Source organism: Gopherus evgoodei, chromosome 10 (assembly GCF_007399415.2).
Source record: "Gopherus evgoodei ecotype Sinaloan lineage chromosome 10, rGopEvg1_v1.p, whole genome shotgun sequence".
NCBI lineage: Eukaryota > Metazoa > Chordata > Testudines > Testudinidae > Gopherus > Gopherus evgoodei.
This window is the reverse complement of record NC_044331.1, coordinates 38214947-38232768: the sequence shown is the minus strand read 5'-3', so window position 1 is coordinate 38232768 and position 17822 is coordinate 38214947.

Genomic DNA, 17822 nt, shown 5'->3' with positions numbered 1-17822 from the left:
GTGACAAAGGCGCTGGCACCAAGAGGCACCAGCTCAGAGGAAAAGTGCATGCTTCCCGCCATGCACAGCTGAAGGACAGCAGGCCGGGCCGCTACCACTGGCTGGATATCCCGGGGTTTGGACATGCCCCCAAATTGTGACTGTATGTAACCCTGGGCAAGCTCTCCTTCTGCTGTGTCCTCCAGTTTCTTCTCCCAGCCCACAGCCTCACATCAGCCTTACCCAGTCTGAGAGGCAGCCGATCAGCTCTCTTTCATGTGTCAATTTCATTCATGAGCTGGGTGTGCCATCGGCATTCCAATGGCACCCCAGCCCAGCCCAGCCCAGCCCTCCTCAATAATGCTGCTTAAGGCCTTGATAGACACTGAAATGGGAGACACAGTAGAGCCATGTGGTATCCTGCCTTTGAGTACGTGTGGGGAGTGCCCTCTTGGATCACTCAGAGCTACGCTGGAGTGACTCTTTGCCCCAGCCCAATCCCCATCATCAGTGGTATGAAGGCAGCTGAGGGATCTAATAGAATCATCAGGGCTGCCTGAGCTTCATCTATTTCCAGCAGGAAATCATTAGCGCAACTAAAGCCATTTCTTTACCATGCCTAGGGCTGGAAGCTCCTAGCCCCCTAGAGTGTGATAGCAGGTGTCGCGGCAACATACATGACATTGATCCATCCCCAGTACCCAGAAGATGACAGTTCAATTGCCAAGGGATAGCAGGGCTTGGGGCTGGAAGCCAACTTCCCCTGGTTGGCTGGTGCCAATTTAGCCGTGAAATGGCCAAGTTGCACTGTGAGAAGTGAGCTAAATACAGATTGATGGGCTGGGATTGTAAGTTGGTGATGAATGAGAGGTCAAGGCAGATGCTGATAGACAAGTGACCTTTCCCCGTGATGCACTGGGCCTGCAAGCTTCTGCCATGTCACTGTGCTCTGCAAAGGGGTTGTCCTGCAGGGGTTGAATGCCACAGGCAGCAGCCATACAGCATGGTGGCTAGTAGATTTCTGTTACAGGCAACAGATGCGGGCGTGATTGCTGCCATCCATCATGGGGGAACAGAGGAGAGAGGGAGCGTGGCACGAGGGATTAAGAGAGGGTGGTAGAAGGGAAGTATGATGGGAGTGAAAGAAAGGCGGAAAAGAGATTTGGAGAGAGAAGCAAAGAGAGAGATGGATGGAAAAGAATGAAAGGGAAAGAAAGCAGGGGAAGATGAGAGAGAAGTAAAAAGGACTGAAAGGGAAGGAAGAAAAGAGAGGCAGGCAGGAGAAGAAAGGGATGACTCATCCTTTCATGTCCCTGAGCTCATTAAACCAAGCTCCATGCAATTTACTGTGCAGGAGCCTTGTGGATAAGGCCTGTGCACTGGAAGTGCTGGCTGGCTGGCTTGGGCATTAAAGATCTCCCAGCACTTTCTGTGGGTTTGCCCCAGCACTCTTGTCCAAAGTGTCCTCTTCATTCCTGCTCTTCTATGCCATGTGCTGGTAAGCTACTGCCTTCCCAGCCCAGAGGGGGCTGTATTTCAGTGGCACGGTGCATGGAAATGTTTGCAGTGTGCCTCTGGATGCCAAGGAGTCTAGAGTCATGAAATAATAATAACCAGTTACAATTTTCCTCCCAAATCCACCCAGAAAAAACCAACTAGTTTCCTCTGCACAGGGTCATCCCATGGATTGCAGGGCAGAGACCCTCCCAGTGGTCAGCACTTGACTTCACAAAGACTCCCATTGATATCAATGCAACAAAGTCCTAGTCAGTGTGAATACAAGTGTCAGAATCTGTCCGTTAGTTAATCTCCACCTTCCTAGTTTTACAGATGAACTCAGGAAAGGAGCAGGGGGATGATGGCAGAACTGGCCCCACTGCAGAGCACTGGATGGGGCAGGGGTCAATGTACAGAGGATTTCCCTTGGCAAATGTCTTCTCAGCTGTTGAGAACAAGAATTTACTCTTTAGTTACATCCACATATGTCTGGCTTGACAAATGTCACAGACTTTTACATGGAAACTGGATTGCTGAGTCCTGTGCTGCTTACTCTCTTTCCTTGATATGAAGAGTGTGAAGCCCTGGTCCCTTTAAGCCACTCTCGCTGCTACCCTGACTGCTTGCTGCTGGGTCCGCAGGGTATAGAATAGCTGGATGCGCCTTCACTCCATTGATGTGGCGAAGGCATGCACATTGCACCAGAAATAAATTGTTTCGCTCTGCCACTGGTGCCTCTGACTCCTGCTGGATGAGGCTGTGACCTCCTCCATGGGCAGGCTTCCTTCTGCATGCCCTACTGTGACCTGTGCTAGGACTGCTCTCCCTGTCATTGGCGTACTTGGGAGCTTCTCACTGCCAGGCCTCCTGTACCATTGACTGCAGTGGGCCAGACCTCAGCTGGGGTAAACTGGCACAGCTCCACTGACTTGCCATGGGAGCGAATGGAGCTAGCTGTTTCCTCTCCTGCATGGAGAAGCTGGGACTTGAGCACCTCATGTACTACCCTCTTCAGCGACCCCTGCTGGGAGAGGCCTGGAATAGAGTAGCTGTAATTTCTCCCAAAGCCAGTATTCCTACAACATTAGCCACTGTGACTCCAGCCAGGAGACTCTGCGACTGAAGAGGCTTAGTCATAGAGAAGCTCTGACACCATAGCAGAGAGGGATGACAAGGGCTGCTGGTTCAGAGGATTCTGTCCATCTCTGGGTTCTTATACGCAGCCCCTCATCTGGATGAAAAGTAAAATGCTGAAGAAGACCTAAGGATGGATCTGGGCAACTATTTAAATGTGAATGTGATAAAAAGACCAAGGCAGAAGGCTTCAAGTCACAGAGCAGGGTGGTTATAGGTTCTACTGTCTGTGCAGCTGTGATGTGACCTGATCTGGAAAGATGTGTTCAGTTCTGGATACTTCATTATTTGAAAGATATTGACAGATTGGAAGGGAGTTTGGAAACGCGTGACAAAGATGAAAGCTTTTGATGCTGTGACGTATGAAGCACAGCCTCATGGGGGATGTGGGGAGAAACCCCAATCGTGGAACATTAAAACCAATCTCGACAAAACACTGGGAAGGGTAGAGTAGGGAACAACCCTGCATTGCCCCCAGGGAGGTGAGTCGGGGCTGGGGGGGGGGGGGGGGCGGGAATTTCATAGACCTGCTCCACCCCTGAGTTCTGTGACTGCTTCCAGACACACCCAGAACATTGCTAGCACCCAGTGGTGCAGGTAACAAGCAAGAGGGGGCCCAGCAGGCTACATGCATGGACAGCTCTCACCAATGCCAGTATTCTCTGCTCATTGTGGGGCCTCCAGCCATGAGCCGCAGGGCTCGAAGTCCCTTGGTATCAGCCAGATGTACCGCAACCACCCGAGACTGGAACATCCCTAGCCCCACTAGGAGACTCCAGCCATGGAGAGGGGTAGTACCCCATGCAGTACATCAGGCTGCACTACACAGTAGTGACACTACTGCTGGGGCTGGCTCTGTCAGTCCCTAATGCCCAGTTCTCCCTGGGAGCACGTTATCAGATCCTGTAGGCAAGCCGAGAGATCAGCACACGCATCGCCGCCATGTCTTTTGTGAAGTGAAGAGTCTCACTCATATAGCCTGGCTGGTCTGCGCCCTCCCCCCCCATCTGTCCATCACAAGCCACTGCATTCTAGGGTGACCAGAGGGCAAGTGTGAAAAATCGGGAGAGAGGGTGGGGGGTAGTAGGAGCCTATATAAGAAAAAGCCCCCAAAATCAGGACTGTCACTATAAAATCGGGACATCTGGTCACCCTACTGCATTCACAGCAGAGCCCCTACAAAGTGCTGCCACCAGGGCTGGTTTCCTGGCTGTGCGCTCTTGGAGCAAGCACCCAGGGGCTCCATGCTTCCTTGGTGAGTAATTATTCTTCTGATTGCTCCCTGACAGAGGCCCATTTAAAATGCATAACTAAATAAATACACACGCACACACATAAACCGAGCCTCCCTGATTGACTGCCTCGCTCCCGTTTGATTTTGTTTTGTAGCTTCTGTGAATTCTTTGCACCTGAGCAATTTTAAAAGCCCATTCCAGCAGGGCTCCAAGTCATGCTTTTCACTCCTGTCGGATAGAAGCAGGCAGGCTGCTGTTCAGAGCATGTGTGCACACACATACACCCCCTGCCCACACACTTGTGCATGCACATGCATACACCTCATGCATACACATACAGTCATACACGCAGATGTGTACACACACCTACACATATAGCTCCTCGTACACACACATGAACATATTTTCCCCTCACACACACACTCATAAATCCAATTTTATACATGCACGCACACACACACACAGTTTTGAGCCGATTTCCAAAGGCACTGAGCACCCTTAACTCGTCACTGGCTTGAATGGGATTTGTGGGTGCTCAAACCCATGGAGACATCAGTTCCCTTTCACTGGCTGCTCCCCGCACCCTCTCATTATTGTCAGTATTATTATCCCCACTTCCACTTCCCTCAGTACTTCCCAGAATAGCAGTCCGGGGGCGGGGGCGGGGGCAGGGGCAGGGGCAGGGGCAGAGGAGGAGCAAGGTTGGCCGTATTCCATGCATCCCTGTCCCAGTGTTGTTCACTGTGTGTCTGGAGGAGTCTCACTCCTGGAGTGCTGCTCAGCAAGCGCAGCAGGTGGTGTGTGCTGCAGAAATGACAAGGGGGTTGGGGGAGCAGGAACAGCCACAGCAGCCAGTCTGGAGCTGCTTAGCCAGCGGGCGTCACTGAGATTCTCAAAGCAACCTCTGCCCTGTCCCCTCTCTGCTTTTTTAACTCCCCTTGTGTTCTGCTGTCTTTCCCCATTCAGCTCCCAAGAGCTCTGCTCTCTCCCCTTCTGCGTCAGCCCCAGAAGCAGAGGGTCTGCAGAGTCCCTCATGGTCGAGCTGAGTTGGGACTCGAGTGTCTGACATATCTGGAAATGTCTTTAGTCCCTGTTGGGTTGGGCACCAGCAATCTTTGCAGATCAGCCTTTGGTTCTTTGACCAGATCTCAGTTGTCTGTTGCTTAACTTAGAAGCACAAGCGGTTCCATTGAAGTTAATGGGGGTGCTTGAAGTTAAGCAGGTGCATAAGTGCTTTGCTGGATTGGGGCCTTAATACTGGCTCATGTGACTTGGGCCCCACAAGTATTTAAGGCAAACTCTCCACACTTACCCAGGTGCTTTGAGATCTGATGCTAATGCCACATTGCTATGTGGGAAACTAGTTACTGACACTCCCACTGGCTGGAGCCTTCAGAACTCCATATGTCTTGAGATTGTAGGACCAAATTCAGACCTCCTGTTAACTGGTGTGATTCTGGATTTGCCCCAATTTACACCAGATGTAACCTTCACTGAATTGGTGGGCTCAGAAAGGAGGTCCTTTCTCCACTCCTTGCCTAGAAAAACTGTGGCAGGGATGGGGGCTTGAGTGAGGGTGAATGAAAAGAGGTTGGAGGCTCCATTAGGGAAGAGAAGAACTCAGACAGGGGAAGAGGTCCATGTTTCCTGCATACTGCTATGTAGTGCTCCTGTGTGAATTTCATGTGTCAGGCCTTTCATTCTTCCTTACTTCCTCCTGACCTCCTTTGATGCACATCCAACTCACTCAGCTGTGCTCTTTGCTGAAGTCACAGCCCCTCCAAACCTCTTCAGTCAACACAAGAATCATCTTACATGGATCAAACCATCGCTCCACATAGTCCAGAACCCAGGCTCTGCAGTTACCAATGCCAGATACTTCAGAAGAGTGACTCTTCATCCCACAATGCACCTACCCAATCAAACTTGCCATGTTCAACATAGAGGCAAAATTCCTTCCTGACCCCAGCAGACCCTGAAGCATGAGATTTGATTTTACTTATATCTTAGCCGGTGAACTGATTCACTGATCAAAGTGAAGGTCCTGTTTCATTGTGGCAGATGAAAACAGAACTGGGAGTCAGCATATCTGGGTCTAATTTCTGTCTTGGCCACAGATTTTCCAAGGTGACCCAAGTTACTAAACCTTTTTGTGCGTCAGTTTCCCAATCAGTAAAATTAAAATAATAACAAACTCCCTTATCACTCAGGGATACTGTGAGGCTTAATTACTGCATGCAAAGCTGTTTGAGCTCCGTGCATGGGAAGAACTGGAGAAGTGCACATGGTTAAGTTATTTTGGGCTGGGACAAGAAAAGACAGAACAATGGATAACACCCTCTCCAAAAATTGATCATGTTAAATGCTGTGACAGCCTCCCCCCTCCCCTGAGCCAAGGTACATTTCGATTAGCAGGTGGTTTTCATATACTCAGCAAGAGAGAAGAAATATTTGATAGCAGATACATGATCATGCCTAATGCAGATCTGCTTTCTTCCTTCCTTACAAATTACACCCAAGTTTTAATTGGAAGAGAAGAAAAATAAATAAATAACTGAACTGAAACACAAACTTCCCCCTCTCTTTCCCAAACTCCTGGTGTCATTGTTTTTTCCCTGCTCAGGCTTCACTGGTGAATTTCTCTCTCCGCAGTGGGACCCATCTGTCTTCTAGCAGATTAGAAAGATGTCACTTTGCCGACAGAGTCATTTATCATGGAGGCTGGAGAAATTAGCAAAGTCCAGGCAGTGTGGCCGGGTGGTGAGAAATTGGGCATAACCCAATGGTTTACTAAAGGGTTCTGGAGATTTCACTCCTCCTCTCCCTCCCCTCTCACCCGCAACCACGCTGGCTGGGAGAGTGAAAGGTCGTTTACGTTTTGTGCATTACTGTGCCCTGACAAGAAAAACCATCTTGAACAAGGCGACTGATAAGGAATCCTTTTGCCAGCAGGGCTTTCTCTTGAAAAGAAGGATGGTGTGAGTGGGAACAGGGATTTGACGCCCGACCCCCAGTGCTGTTAAAGCTTGTGGCAAAGCTCCTTGGTTTCAGTGGGAACAGGGTTGGGTCCTTGGGTGGAGGCAGGGGAGAGTCTCACTTGCCCTCTGCCAAGAGGCCTTTTCCCCTAGCCCCAGCCATCATGGGCTCTGTCCCCCTCAGCATCCTTTGGGAGCACAGTTATCTCAGAGGGTTGAGGATGGAGAGGTGGTCTTCGTGATAGCCAGGACTAGCTCACTAAGGGTCTGGTGGAGGTGAGACTGGCTTAAAAATCATGAAATTTAAAACAAACAAACAAACAAAAATCTGCACGTTAAATGGGTGTTTAAAAGGATGTGCTTGCCCTGTAGCAACCCCTCCTGGCCAAGTGTGGCACTGCAATCCCTGCCTCAGTTTCCCCTTCTCTCAGGGCCTTAAGAAGTTCACACAGGCCTGTGGCCCATAACAATGCCCCTTCTTGGGGTCTGGTTTAATAATATAAATTCAGAACATAAAATCTCTTCTGCCCCAGTCTCACAATGGGATAACCCCTCCATGAGTAGGTCACCTGGCCCTCCTCATTCTCCCCACCTGCGAGGTGAGTTAAGTTTACCACAGGTGATCTGAAACCCATCTCCCCTCAGCCACCCTGTGACAATAGGGGTTTTTCTCCTTTGCCTTCTGAGGCTTTAGACTGCACGTGTTTCATATTTTCAAGCTTTTCTCCTCCACCGTGAAGGCTAGAAATGGACTGTGAATATAAAAGCTGAAATTCTCCTACAGTCTCTTAATTCCAGCAGCTGGGGTTTTAAGAACTCTCCTAAATATCACAGGACTTGTAAAATTGTGAGCGTTGGCCGCACCACCCTTCCTTTAATATCTGAGAGTCGAATTCATTGGGTCTTCCGATTCGAGAGATAAAAGCTCTGCAGTTGGTCCACAGATTCCCAGCATCTCCACAATATCACACTGTAAGTTGGAGGGTTCAAAGATGGGTAAATGGATAGGCGTTTTCACTGGATGGGTTAAATCCTGCCCTTGGTGGGAGGGGTAGGTGGATGTCTTCAGGCAAAGAGCTGCTGCAGTTCAGCACCATTGTCCCCCTGCAATCTGCATTGCCAGTTCCTACCTGGAGCCCTTCTTGTGTACATATAAACAAGCCAGCCGGCATGAGAAAGAGAGGTGCAGAGGGAAGGGGAGCATTCTGTATTTGCCAATGGACATGTGACAAAACCCAGGAAGGGGAGACATGTTATTTCCCAGGCTTGGAGAGTGAGGGTTGCAAACAAACGGAGAGTAAAACCACAAGTTAAACCAATAAAAATTACTTGACAATGTCCCCTTTAAGCACCATAGATTTTAATTTTACTTGGGTTTATTTTCTGGAAAGGAAAATCCAAAGGGAGATGCATTCTATGAAACCTGCCCATCAGTTGCATGCTTGGATCTGTGTCCCACTTTTCAGCATGGGGTTGGCTCTGCAGCGTTTTGTTACCTCCAATTTCATCACAGCATCCTCTCCTGGTGAGAGAGGAGAATGCAGTCTGCTAGATGGTCTGCTAGAAGCCAGCGCTAGAGCCAAGCACCTGGTATAGGTGGGACATCCTGTACCAGGATGATGGAGGGCAACGTGGACTGTTTCACTACGTTAGTTAATATCTTCTTGTTAGCTAGGAGTCTGGAGGCTGCTGTGTTTTCCCACTCATGGACAAAGTTTCCTAATGTTCCATGCCTCTAATATTTAGATGGCCAGTTTGCCACACCTTGGGCTGGTTATCAGAGGTGATGAACGCCTCCATCTCCCATTGATTTCCACTGACTTTGGTCATGTTGGCCTACTAGTAACCCCTCCTGGTGGCTGTTATTTAACAATCCCAAGTAACGGATAGAGGATTTCATCACTGGTCCACTAGGGAGGTCATAAAAAAGTCTGGCCACTGAGCATCCGAATCCATCCATCCATCCATCCACAGACCAGTGCCAGTCCCCATAGTATCTAGACACTTATTCCTCGCTAAGATCCTACCCATCCAAATTAAATGCAATTAAGTGATCTGAACAGCAGAGGGAAGGGGGCAGAATTCTACTGCCCAAGAGTAGTGAGTAGTTCCTCTCTTGCCATCACCGCTTCCTCTCCGCTCCCAGCAGCCCCCACTAATATTTTATTCTCTTCATCTCTGTCGTGTCCCTGTGCTAATCTTCAGCCTCATTGCTCCACCATTCTTGACATTGTGGCTCCTTCCAACACCACCTGTTTTGCTCTTTTGCATCACAATCGGCCTGCAGCTGCTGAGTCGCAGATACTGTATGTCCTGCTCCCACCCTTTGCATTCATTGTAATCATGTTCTGCGGATAGAGGCCTGATAGTACAGTGGCTTTAGGCAGGCAGCCCTCGCATCCTGAGCTGGGAACTGGCAAAGTGGAGGACATTATTGCTGTTGATGTCTGCCAGGGGAGCGCTAAAGAATGGTTTATCCATATAGGGTGAAATTTGCCCTTGTGCAGAGGACCTGGCCAATGCCTATGTGTCCCTTAAACCCCACTGTTCTGTGCTTGGGTGAAAGGGCATCTCTTCTGTGGGGTTAGTCTCTGGGGAGCCCTGATCCCTGCCCTGTAGCCCCTTTGGGTCCTCCTAGCAGGCATAAAGGGGCTGAAGGACAACAAAGAAAGTGGTCCATTATTTTCAGAGCACTTCCAGGCATTCTCTTGGGACTGTCTTTGTACAGTGCCTAGGGCTGCGAGGCACTCTGGTAATAAAACGAATGATAATAGCGTGGGGTGGGGAGTTCCAGGGCACTGTCTGAAAATCCAGTGTTTTTAACTGGGCTGTCAAAAGTTTACAAATGTAGAGATTTCAACAAAAAAATTTGACATCAAGAAATTTAGACCAACTTTTTAAATGGTTAAAAAAAATAAATCTCCCCACAAAATGATCAGGGGAGGTTTTCATAAAAAAAAATCTTTGCTGAAAAATGTCATTGAAAGGTGAAAATTTGGCCAATTTCAGCTCTAGTAACAAGGCAGGTGAAACCTCAGCAGACCCATTTTGACATAGTCTGTGGTATGTTATGCCCCCCCCCAACCCTTCCGAAAAATTCGTTGTGAGGATAATGGTCAGAATAAGCCCCGAGGCCCTGAGGGAAAGGTCTGTGACATACAGGAGTGCCATGGGTCAGGAGGCAGCCTGGCAGGCGGTGCGTCACACCACCAACGATAATAAGAGTAATATTAAAAACGTCACTCAGAGTGGCAGGTCCCTCGATCCAGGGGAGTCAGGGTCATGCTTCTTCCCCTCTACCCATTGCCGAGCTCAGTCTCACACGTGCACCTCCCCATTCACGGCTGCACCAGCGCTCGCCAAGCCAGTGGAGGAACTGTCAGCTGGTGAGAAGGCACAAATAGAGCCATTTCCTGAAAAAAATGTCCTTCCCGGTATATTTCTTCTCAACTCATCACTGCTGTTGCATGGCTGAGCCTCTTGCAAAGCAGGGCAAATGCTCGGGCCTCCTGGATCGGCCTGGCACATGAGAGAGAGCGAGTGAGGGGTCCTAGAAAAGGATGGGTGGATAGATAGGGAGAGAAAAGGAGAAAAGAAAGGCCCCCTAGACAGCTGAAAGACTTCTCTTCACAGGAGGAGGATCCCTTTAAAGAGTTTGACATCTGGAGACAGTTCGTCCTCGAGACTGAACTTCCCACAGCAAATACAAATGTTAAAATAAAACTGACCAAATAATCCCACAAAGAAAATCAAAATAACCAGCACTCAAATACTCCCTCCTTGGCAACAGGAAAAACCCAGCATTGTGTCTCACTCCTGCCGAGGATTTCTCCAGAGGGCATCTGTGAAAAGAAAAAAACCCTTGGTGCAGTCCTCATGAAAAAAGGAGAGGCGACTATCCAGGGGCAGCTCAGTCCTCTGCAACCGGCAGGGCTGGGAAGGAGAGGAAGGAGGGAGATACCACACAGAAAAAAAAAAGGATGCTTAGGACCCAGCAACCACCCTCTGATCAGCTGTTCGGCAGCAGGCAGGAGGCTCTTGGAGTAGGGGCAGAGCAGGGGCGGGAAGAGGCCGAATGAGGGTGGGACCTCCGGGAAGGAGATGGAGCAGGAAAAATGAAAGTCAGTGCCTGTGCTGTGAACACTCCCTCCTACACTCCCAGTGTAGTCACCCCCCCCCACGGGCACAGCAGGCCATGAGACCATGCCACTGGCTCTCTGATAGCCCATCAGTGCTGCCCAGCCCCTATTGCTGGCCCCACCAGTACTGCTTTCCACAAGTGAGTATAAGAAATATAGCAGCACTACAGGCTCAAGCGAACAGGAGATACACGTGATGGGCCCCCATACATCAGAAGGTACCAGCTTCTTTGCCTGAATCCAAATTGTCTTCATGCCCCCTACACTCTGACCCTGGCACGATCTGCATGGCAGGGCCCTGATGCTGCAGGAATCCCGAGAGGGGCCATTTGGCATGTGAAGGATCCTGCCTGCCCCCACCAAATGACTGTAGGACTCTTTGACCTTTATAATTTGGGGAGGCCCAGATCCATTGAAGCTACAATAAGGGCTTGAGAGAATCCCCCCTTCCTGCCTTGAACAGGTGGAGACAATGAGTATTACCCAGTAGAACAGAAGCTGCCCACAAAGACATGACATCTACCTCACTGGTCCAATGAGAACAAGGGGAAACCAGCTTGTGAATTACCTCTCCAATTCTGCTGCCTACGTGGGGCGGGTGCAGGGAATCAGACCGAGCTGCTAAACCTATAGTGGATGCCCCAAGCAGCTGCTTGGTCTTAAGGCTGGATCTGGTTAGATCCTCTGACAATGGAGGATGTGGGGAATCTGCCTGGTGAAATCTAGCACCTAACAGTTGATGTGTCACCATGAAGAGGGAAGTCTGCCCCCTCCTACCCCACATGTAGTGTCCATTGCTTTAAACAGATGAAAATTCATGATCCATAATGAGTTGGCTAATTCCACGTGTCAGAGACACATCGCAATTCATTATGACGCAGATAAAATAATTGTTTCTGTTTTGCAGATCTGAGCTGACTGTCACGTTCACTAAAGTGTCCAAGTTAATAATGGGAATTTCTCACCACCTCGCATCATTAATAAATGGGGATGCATCAAGAGAGGGGTAGGCACATCACTAATGCTACGCAGAAATACACGGGCTGGATTGTTACCAGTCCTGTGAACGCATGCCCAGGCTGGAGGCACAAATATACTGGTGAAAAGTCCATGCATGCTGAACACAGTCTGGGGCTGGGGCAGTGAAGAGTGGTGTTTGGCACTGAGTTGTTCTAGTCTTAAAATAGTGAACTTAGTGGTGAGTTGACAGATGGTTGTTATTAGTTATATGATTAGATTATACAATCGAGCTTGGCGCCTCATTGTGCGAGGTGCTTTACAAGCCCATGATGAGAGATAGTCCCTGCCCTGAAAAGCTTAATTCTAAATAGCCAAAACAGACTAAAGATTGGAGGAAGGAAGTACCATTAGTCCCATTTTACAGATGGGGAACTTGAGGCCCGGAGAGATGAAGAGCAGAGTTTCCCCAAGAGTTTGATTTGCAGAATCATAGCCATATTTTCCAAAGAACTCAGGAAACAAAAGGAAGTATTTCTTCACACAATACACAGTCAACTTGTGGAACTCTTTGACAGGGGATAGTGTGAAGGCCAATACTAAAAGAGAATTCAAAAAAACCCACCTTAGATTAGTTCATGGAGGATAGGTCCATCAATGGCTATTAGCCAGGGCAGGGATGATGTCCCTAGCCTCTGTTTGCCAGAAGCTGGAAATTGGCGACAGGGGATGGATCACTTAGAATCATAAAATCACAGAAGATTAGGGCTGGAAGAGACCTCAGGTGGTCATCTAGTCCAACTCCCTGCTCAAAGCAGGACCAACCCCAACTAAATCATCCCAGCCAGAGCTTTGTCAAGCTGGGCCTTAAAAACCTCTAAGGATGGAGATTCCACCAGCTCCCTAGGTAACCCATTCCAGTGCTTCACCACTCTCCTACTGAAATAGTTTCCCCTAATATCCAACCTAGACCTCCCTCACTGCAACTTGAGACCATTGCTCCTTGTTCTGTCATCTGCCAACACTGAGAACAACCTAGCTCCATCCTTTTTGGAACTCCCTTTCAGGTAGTTGAAGGCTGCGATCAACCCCGCCTCCCTCTTCTCTTCTGCAGACTAAATAAGCCCAGTTTCCTCAGCCTCTCCTCATAAGTCATGTGCTCCAGTCCCCTAATCATTTTCATTGCCCTCTGCTGGACTCTCTCCAATTTGTCCACATCCTTTCTGTAGTGGGGGCTACAAAACTGGACACAATACTCCAGATGTGGCCTCACCAGTGCCGAATAGAGGGGAATAATCACTTCCTTCGATCTGCTGGCAATGCTCCTACTAATACAGTCCAATATGCCATTGGCCTTCTTGATAACAAGGGCACGCTGTTGACACATATGCAGCTTCTTGCCTACTGTAATCCCCAGGTCCTTCTCTGCAGAGCTGTCGCTTAGCCAGTCGGTCCCCAGCCTGTAGCAGTGCATAGGATTCTTCTGTCCTAAGTGCAGGAATCTGCACTTGTCCTTGTTGAACCTCATTTCTTTTGTCCCAATCCTCCAATTTGTCTAGGTCACTCTGGACCTATCCCTACCCTCCAGCGTATCTACCTCTCCCCCCAGCTTAATGTCATCCACGAACTTGCTGAGGGTGCAATCCATGCCATCATCCAGATCATTAATGAAGTTGTTGAACAAAACTGGACCTAGGACCAACCCCTGGGGCACTCCGCTTGATACCGACTGCCAACTAGACATCGAACCATTGACCACTACCCGTTGAAACCAACAATCTAGCCAGCTTTCTATCCACCTTATAGTCCATTCATCCAATCCCTACTTCTTTAACTTGCTGGCAAAAATACTGTGGGAGACTGTATCAAAAGCTTTGCTAAAGTCAAGGTATATCACATCCACTGCTATCCCCATATCTACAGAGCCAGTTATCTCATCATAGAAGGCAATCAGGTTGGTGAGCCATGACTTGCCCTTGGTGAATCCATGTTGACCGTTCCTGATCACCTTCCTCTCCTCCACGTGCTTCAAAATGGATTCCTTGAGTACCTGCTGCATGATTTTCCCAGGGACTGAGGGGTGGTTGACTGGTCTGTAGTTCCCCAGCTTCTGCTTCTTCCCTTTTAAAAAGATTGGCACTACATCTGCCTCTTTCCAATCATCTGGGACCTCCCCCGATCATCACGAGTTTTCAAAGATTATGGCCAATGGCTCTGCAATCAACTCCGCCGATTCCTTTTGCACCCTCAGATGCAGCGCATCCGGCCCCATGGACTTGTGCTCATCCAGCTTTTCTAAATAGTCCTTAACCTGTTCTTTCACCACTGAGGGCTGCTCACCTCCTCCCTGTACTGTGTTGCCCAAGACAGCAGTGTGGTAGCTGACCTTGTCTGTGAAGACTGAGGCAAAAAAAGCATTGAGTACTTCAGCTTTTTCCACATCGTCTGTCACTAGGTTGTCTCCCCGATTCAGTAAGGATCCCACACTTTCCTTGACCTTCTTCTTGTTGCTAACATATCTCTAGAAACCCTTCTTATTACCCTTCATATCCCTTCCTAACTGCAACTTCAGTTGTGCTTTGGCTTTCCTGATTACATCCCTGCATGGTCAAACAATATTTTTATACTCCTCCCTAGTCTCTGTCCAAGTTTCCACTTCTTGTAAGCTTTCTTTCTGTGTTTAAGCTCACCAAAGATTTCTCTGTTAAGCCAGGCTGGTCGCCTGCCATACTTCCTATTCTTTCTGCACATCCCGATGGTATGTTCCTGCTCCCTCAGTAAGGCTTCTTTAAAAAACAGCCAGCTCTCCTGGAGAACTTTCCCCCTCATATTAGCCTTCTTGGCAACAAGGACACACTTCTGCTCACCAGTTCCCTGAGGGAGTCTAAGTCTGCTTTTCTGAAATCCAGGGTCCATATCCTGCTACTCTCCTTTCTTCCTTTCGTGAGGATCCTGAACTCAACCATCTCATGGTCACTGCTGCCCAGGTTGCCACCCACTTCTACTTCCCCTACCAATTCTTCCCTGTTTGTAAGCAGCAGGTCAAGAGGAGCACGGCCCCTAGTTGGTTTCTCCAGAACTTGCATCAGAAGTGTCCCCAGCACTCTCCAAAAACTTCCTGAATTGTCTGTGCACTGCTGTATTGCTCTCCCAGCAGATGTCAGGGTGATTGAAGTCCCCTATGAGAACCAGGACCTGTCATCTGGAAACTTCTGTTAGTTGTCTGAAGAAAGCCTCATTTACCTCATCATCCTGGTCTGGTGGTCTATAGCAGACGCCCATCATGACATCACCCTTGTTGCTCTTGCCTCTTAACTTAACCCAAAGCCTCTCAACAGGCTTTTCACCAGGGCCGGCTCTACTATTTTTACCGCCCCAAGCAGTGTGCCGAATTGCTGCCATGGATGTTGGGGGCAGTCCGTGTGCTGTTAGGGCGGCACACATGTTTCCACTGCAGAGGCAATTTGACGACAGCTTCTGTCTTCAGCCAGAAGACAGAAGCCGCAAATTACTGCCACGGGCAGCTGAACATAGAAGCTGCTGCCGAATTGCTGCCACCGCAGAAACACGTGTGCCACCCTAACGGCACACAGACTGCCCCCCCGTCTGGCAGCAATTCGGCGCCCTGCTTGGGGCTGCAAAACCACACGGACTACCGCCCCTTGCAGATTGCCACCCCAAGCACCTGCTTGGAATGCTGGTGCCTGGAGCCGGCCCTGCTTTTCACTAGTTTCATACTGGAGCTCTGAACAATCATACTGCTTTCTTACATATAGTGCAACTCCTCCACCTTTCCCCCCCTGCCTGTTCTTCCTGAACAATTTATACCCATCCATGACAGTGTTCCAGTCATGTGAGTTACTCCACCAAGTCTCTGTTATTCCAATCACATCATAGTTCCTTGATTATGCCAGGATTTCCAATTCTTCCTGCTTGTTTCCCAGGCTTCTTGCATTCGTGTACAGGCACCTAAGATAACTAGCTGATTGCCCTGCTTTCTAAGTATGAATCAGGAGGCCCCCCCCTGTTGCACCCTCCTGCTTGTCTTACCTCCCGGTATCGCTCTTCCCCACTTACCTCAGGGCTTAGATCTCCATCCCCCAGTGAACCTAGTTTAAAGCCCCCCTCACTAGGTTAGAAAGCCTGCTTGCAAAGATGTTCTTCCCTCTTTTCATTAGGTGGATCCCATCTCATCCTAGAAATTATTCTTCCTGTAACAACACCCCATGGTTGAAGAATCCAAAGCCCTCTCTCCGACACCACCTGCACAACCACACATTTACTTCCACAATTTGACGGTCCCTACCTGGGCCTTTTTCTTCAACAGAGAGGATGGACAAGAACATGACTTGCTCCTCAAACTCCTTTATCCTTCTTTCCAGAGCCACATAATCTGCAGTGACCCACTCAAGGTCATTCTTGGCAGTATCATTGTTGCTCATGTGGAGAAGTAGGAAGGGGGCTTGATCAGTCTCAGCAAACATGCTCACATCCTGAATCCTAGCTCCAGGCAAGTAGCACACTTCTTCAGTTTCCTGGTCTGGGCGGTAGATGGTTGACTTGATAATTGACTGTTCTGTTCATTCCCTCTGAAGCACATGGCATTGGCCATTGTTGGACTACAGGATGCTGAGCTAGATGGATTTTTGGTCTGACCAGTATGGCTGTTCTTATGTCAGATACTGGAGCTCTTTGGAAAATCCACCTGTAAGCGTTACAAGGGGATTCGATGGGCATGGAGAGCTTTTGAAAATCTGGGCCTGGGCTCTTTTGAAAAAGTCAGCCCCAATTAACGTACTCTGTGTTACACAAGAAGCTTGTGGTAGAACCAGGACTTGAACTTAGAGCCTCAAGCCACTGTCTGAAGCATACAATGAGCCTCCCTCACCACTAACATCTTCAGTTTAGTCACAACACAGAGACTGCAGCAGTAGAAACTCCCCACACACTGCCCACACAGCCTGTCACAAACTTGACTTGACCTAGGGGTTAGAAAATAGTGTCTTCTCCAGGGCTCATTCAGCTGTTCTTCAGCTATTCTTGGCGCAGCACAAACAACTGGGCTCTTTGTGCTGCCCCTACCCCCAGGAGATAATTGACAGAGAAAAGGGAGCAGTGAAGGGAGCCCTGTGCAGTTGGTGCTCTGCCCTGCCAAGTCTGGGATCCTGCATCCCACTGGGGAGCAGCAAGGGCTGTGGGGGAGCTGCAGGGTGATTGTTCACTGTTCAAAGCCCCACTGGCATCTCTGGTCCAAGAGCAGCAGGGTGGGGCTGCAAAGGGAGTCCCCGTTGGCTGGCCTATGCCCTGAGGAAGGAGCTGCAGACAGCAGCCCATAGTCTCCCCTTTGCCACTCAAACAGGGCAAAGTAACCCTAACTGGCCAATTGAGAATCCTCTGGTGTAGAGGAGCTGGCATAAAGAGACATGGTCAGCTCCTACAGCAACTGCCCCCCACTGCTGGGTGGGGCCAGGACAGCGCTTGCCTGCCCTCTGCTGATTCACAGCTGACATACAGTCCTGCAGAGGCCACTGATGGCTGCTGTGAGTTAGAGCAGCCCCAGAACTGCCCTAACTCACACTGATGAGCTGGCACATGTGCACCATGAGAAACGAGGTGATGTGACTTGCTCCCTACTGGACGGCCTGCCCCCTCCTGAGCGGAGCATATTGCAGCTCAGGAGAGCATCCGGGCCTGCCTGCCAGAGGGACTGTGGCCAGAGAGGGCAGGTGTTTGTTGGAGGGGCCCTGAGAATAAGAGAGGAGGAAGGAAGGTGCATGCAGGAGTGGGGGAACTGCCTGATCGGAGAGACAAAGGTGAGAGCTCCCAGGCGGTAAGCAAAACCTACTTAACTGATTCCTTTAATGCAGCTGACAGCCAGGCCCGGGAGTGACATGGCCAGTGATTTT